Here is a 5,858-nt window from a genome sequence, read left to right as displayed (position 1 = left end):
GTCACCTGAGAAATCTGTATATAGGTCAAGAAGCAACAGTTAGAACTGGACATGGAACAAAAGACTGTATAAAATTGGGAAATGTGTATGACAAGGCTGTATATTGTCACCCTGCTTATTTTATTTCTATGCAGAGTGTATCAGATTAAATGTTATTTTTTTATTTTTTTTTTATATTTTAAAATCTTTAATTCTTACATGCATTCTCAAACATGAACCCCCCTCCCACCTCCCTCCCCATAACATCTTTCTGGGTCATCCCCATGCACCAGCCCCAAGCATGCTGCATCCTGCGTCAGACATAGACTGGCGATTCAATTCACATGATAGTATACATGTTAGAATGTCATTCTCCCAAATCATCCCACCCTCTCCCTCTCCCTCTGAGTCCAAAAGTCCGTTATACACATCTGTGTCTCTTTCCCTGTCTTGCATACAGGGTCGTCATTGCCATCTTCCTAAATTCCATATATATGTGTTAGTATACTGTATTGGTGTTTTTCTTTCTGGCTTACTTCACTCTGTATAATCGGCTCCAGTTTCATCCATCTCAACAGAACTGATTCAAATGAATTCTTTTTAACGGCTGAGTAATACTCCATTGTGTATATGTACCAAAGCTTTCTTATCCATTCATCTGCTGATGGACATCTAGGTTGTTTCCATGTCCTGGCTATTATAAACAGTGCTGCGATGAACATTGGGGTACATGTGTCTCTTTCAATTCTGGTTTCCTCGGTGTGTATGCCCAGAAGTGGGATTGCTGGGTCATAAGGTAGTTCTATTTGCAATTTTTTAAGGAATCTCCACACTGTTCTCCATAGTGGCTGTACTAGTTTGCATTCCCACCAACAGTGTAGGAGGGTTCCCTTTTCTCCACACCCTCTCCAGCATTTATTGCTTGCAGATTTTTGGATCGCAGCCATTCTGACTGGTGTGAAGTGGTACCTCATTGTGGTTTTGATTTGCATTTCTCTAATAATGAGTGATGTTGAGCATCTTTTCATGTGTTTGTTAGCCATCCGTATGTCTTCTTTGGAGAAATGTCTATTTAGTTCTTTGGCCCATTTTTTGATTGGGTCGTTTATTTTTCTGGAGTTGAGCTGCATAAGTTGCTTGTATATTTTTGAGATTAGTTGTTTGTCAGTTGCTTCATTTGCTATTATTTTCTCCCATTCAGAAGGCTGTCTTTTCACCTTGCTTATATTTTCCTTTGTTGTGCAGAAGCTTTTAATTTTAATTAGATCCCATTTGTTTATTTTTAGTTGCAGGATATAAAATCAACACACAGAAATCCCTTGCATTCCTATACACTAATAATGAGAAAGTAGAAAAAGAAATTAAGGAAACAATTCCATTCACCATTGCAACGAAAAGAATAAAATACTTAGGAATATATCTTCCTAAAGAAACTAAAGACCTATATATGGAAAACTATAAAACACTGATGAAAGAAATCAAAGAGGACACTAATAGATGGAGAAATATACCATGTTCATGGATTGGAAGAATCAATATAGTGAAAATGAGTATACTACCCAAAGCAATTTACAAATTCAATGCAATCCCTATCAAGCTACCAGCCACATTTTTCACAGAACTAGAACAAATAATTTCAAGATTTGTATGGAAATACAAAAAACCTCGAATAGCCAAAGCAATCTTGAGAAAGAAGAATGGAACTGGAGGAATCAACTTGCCTGACTTCAGGCTCTACTACAAAGCCACAGTCATCAAGACAGTATGGTACTGGCACAAAGACAGACATATAGATCAATGGAACAAAATAGAAAGCCCAGAGATAAATCCACACACATATGGACACCTTATCTTTGACAAAGGAGGCAAGAATATACAATGGAGTAAAGACAATCTCTTTAACAAGTGGTGCTGGGAAAACTGGTCAACCACCTGTAAAAGAATGAAACTAGATCACTTTCTAACACCGCACACAAAAATAAACTCAAAATGGATTAAAGATCTAAATGTAAGATCAGAAACTATAAAACTCCTAGAGGAGAACATAGGCAAAACACTCTCAGACATAAATCACAGCAGGATCCTCTTTGATCCACCTCCCAGAATTCTGGAAATGTTATTTTTTTAAACTGGTTTTATTTTTTTAATATAAATTTATTTATTTTCATTGGAGGTTAATTACTTTACAATATTGTATTGGTTTTACCATACATCAATATGAATCTGCCACAGTTATACACGTGTTCCCCATCTTGAACCCCTTCATCCTCCTCCCTCCCCATATCATCCCTCTGGGTTGTCTCAGTACATTAGACCCAAGCATCCAGTATCATGCATCGAACCTGGACTGGCGATTCATTTCATATATGATATTATGCACGTTTCAATGCCATTCTCCCAAATATTCCCACCCCCTCCCTCTCCCACAGAGTCCAAAAGACTTCTATACATCTGTGTCTCTTTTGCTGTCTCGCATACAGGGTTATCGTTACCATCTTTCTAAATTCCATATATATGTGTTAGTATACTGTATTGGTGTTTTTTTCTTTCTGGCTTACTTCACTCTGTATAATAGGTTCCAGTTTCATCCACTTCATTAGAACTGATTCAAATGTATTCTTTTTAATGGCTGAGTAATACTCCATCATGTATATATACAGCTTTCTTATCCATTCATCTGATGATGGACATCTAGGTTGCTTCCATGTCCTGGCTATTATAAACAGTGCTGCGATGAACACTGGGGTACACATGTCTATTTCAATTCTGGTTTCCTCTTTGTATAGTAAAGTTGTAGGATATAAAATCAACACACAGAAATCCCTTGCATTCCTATACACTAGTAATGAGAAAATAGAGAAATTAAGGAAATAATATCATTCACCATTGCAACGAAAATAATAGAATACTTAGGAATATATCTACCTAAACTGGTTTTAAAATTCAACATTCAAAAAACTAAGATCCTGGCATCTAGTTGCATCACTTCATGGCAAATAGAAGGGAAAAGAAATGAAAGCAGTGACATATTTTCTTTTCTTGGGCTCCAAAATCACTGCTGATATTGACTGAAGCTATGAAATTAAAAGATGCTTGCTCCCTGGATGGAAATTATGGCAAATGTAGATAGCATATTAAAAAGCAGAGACATCACTTTGCCAGCAAAAGTCCGTAAAATCAAAGCTATGGTTTTTCCAATATCCTGTATGGATGTGAGAATTGGACTATAAAGAAGATTGAGAGCTGAATTGATGCTTTTGAACTGTGGTGCTAGAGAAGACTTGGACTGCAAAGAGATCAAACCATCCAATCTTAAAGCAAATAAATCCTGAATATTCATTGGAAAGACTAATGCTAAAGCTGAATCTCCAGTACTTTGTCCACTTGATGTGGAAAGCTGACTTATTTCAAAAGACCCTGATGCTGGGAAAGATCGATGGCAAAAGAAGAGCGTAGCAGAGAACAAGATGGTTAAATAGTATCACTATCCATGCTATCTCAGTGGGCATGAGTTCCAGCAAACTCTGGGAGATATTGAAGGACAGGGATGCCTGGTGTATGCAGTCCATGGGGCCTCAGAGCATAGGACATAACTCAGTAGACTGAACAACAGCAACAAATTTGATTTGAACTTCATTTACATCTAAATCCCTAACATCAAGATAGACTAGAAAATGCATCTACTAATTTTAGTATCTGTACAGAAAAGCCATTAGAAGAAAATTGGAATAGATGTGGAAAATTCAACCCCTTATATACTTTACTCTATGTTTCATTTTCTGTTTTTCCACTTGATTGTAAGTTCTGTAACTATTTTTTTCTTCCACTGTATGCTCCACACAAAATTTAGTCTCTTGAATATAAATGTCCTTGATAATAATAGAAATAAATTGAATCAGACCTTTTGGTTATTTCATCTAAGAGCAAGATCCTATAATCTAAATTTGTTTTCACACAAATTAGAAATTAATAATCATGTTTAACACACCCTAACAGAATTGTCACAAAACATAATATAAGGCAGTCAGTAGGTTTATAGTTATCACTGGCTATCTGACCCAGTTTTCTAACTCTTATCTGGCTCCACTTAACTACACCAAAAGATCAGGATGCACTGAAGAAGTGGTAGAATGGGAAACTCAGTTGACTTCACTTCCAACAGCCATATTGCTGTCGTTATATCTCAGCTTGTCAGAGAATAATTTCCAGGACCCAATGAGACCACTCTGTCCTGATAATTCTCTTAGAGTTTCTCTGCTCAGGATTAAAATCTCCAAGTTTCTTGATAATACAGTCCAAAGTTTCAAATAATATTTAGAAATTTATAGTCATTAATGTGTTTCTGTCAGGATTCTTTCAGATTCAAGTCACACAAACACACGCACACAAAAATAGCTCAAGCTGAATAAAACAAGAGAAAATAAATCAAACAAGCAACAAAAAAATGTAGTAGTAGCTCTGTGTGAGATATGATGTACAGATAGTGAATATATTCAGGGTATTTCCCCTCATTTTCCCTTTTACCCTTTCACTGTAACAGCTATTTTCAGAAATGTTTCCCCCCGTATTGGACCACTCTATTGGCAGCAAAAGTGAAAAGGAATTGTCTCTCTAACATGGCCTACAGGCCTTGCATGGGGATTTGGTGGTGGTAAAGAATTAGATGGCAAAGAATCTGCCTGTAATGTGGGAGACTCAGGCTTGATCCCTGCATTAGGAAGATCCCCTGGAGAAGGGCATGGCTACCTACTCTAGTATTCTCACCTGGAGAATTCCACGGACAGTCCACTGGGTCTCAAAGAGTTGAACACAACTGAGACACTAGCACCTTCACTTTTCCAGGCCTTGCAGACACTGCCAGCCCACAGCCTCCTGCGCTGCACAACCATGGTCAGTCCCCATAAGTTCTTTGATATTGCCATTGACAGTCAGTCCTTCTGCTGCATCTCTTTCAAACTTTCAAAGACAGCAGAAAACCTTCATATTCTGAGCACTGGGGCGAAAGGATTTAATTATAAAAGATCCTGCCTTCACAGAATAATTTTTATAATTATATGCCGGAGCAGAGCCTTTACATGCCATAATGGCACTAGTGGTAAGTTCATCTACGGGGAGAAAATTGATGAAAAATTCATCCTGTAACATATGGGTCCGAGTACCTTGTCCATGGCAAACATTGGCCCCTAGACAAACAGTTTCCAGTTTTTTATGTGCATTATCAAGACTGACTGGTTGAATGGCAAGCTTGTAGTCTTTGGCAAAGTGAAAGAAAGCATGAACATTGTGGAAGCTGTGGTGTGCTTTGAGTCCAGGAATGGCAAAACAATGGTAAAAGAAGATCACCATTGCTGACTGTGGACAAATCTAATAAATTTGACTTCTGCTTTGTCTTAACCATCAAAACATCCCTTTTATAGTCCGTGAGAGCACACCTTCAATTCCATATGCTCAAAATATCCTATAATCTTTGTTCTCATTGCAGTTCTTTGAGTTCCATATTTTCCTTATCTTTCTCTAAGTTTAGCTGTATTACAGACTTAAGTTTATGATTATGAAATAAAAGCCAAACAAAACAAAAACACTAGTTTCAAAAGATTTTAAGAAGTAAGTATTATTGGCTCTGTTTGGCTCCCATTCCACTACTCAAATAATTCACTGTCTTCTGTAGGCAGCATGTATGTCTTCTTATTTTTGCCATTGTTCTTGTTTTTTAATTATAAATATATTTATTTTCAGTTCAGTTAAGTTCAGTCGCTCAGTCGTGTCTGAATCTTTGTGACCCCATGAATTGCAGCACGCCAGGCCTCCCTGTTCATCACCACCTCCCGGAGTTCACTCAGACTCACGTCCATCGAGTCAGTGATGCCATCCAGCCATCT

General features: G+C 37.4%; 1 pseudogene; it reads left to right on the top strand.

Annotated features, from left to right (window-relative positions):
* The first annotated feature begins 4,866 nt into the window (after positions 1-4,866).
* Positions 4,867-5,347, top strand: LOC138420588 (peptidyl-prolyl cis-trans isomerase A-like; annotated as a pseudogene).
* The last annotated feature ends 511 nt before the right edge of the window (positions 5,348-5,858 follow it).

This window comes from Ovis canadensis, chromosome 15 (assembly GCF_042477335.2).
Source record: "Ovis canadensis isolate MfBH-ARS-UI-01 breed Bighorn chromosome 15, ARS-UI_OviCan_v2, whole genome shotgun sequence".
NCBI classification, from domain to species: Eukaryota; Metazoa; Chordata; class Mammalia; order Artiodactyla; family Bovidae; genus Ovis; species Ovis canadensis.
The sequence above is the reverse complement of the archived record's forward strand: the minus strand, read 5'-3'. Positions and strand labels throughout refer to the sequence as shown.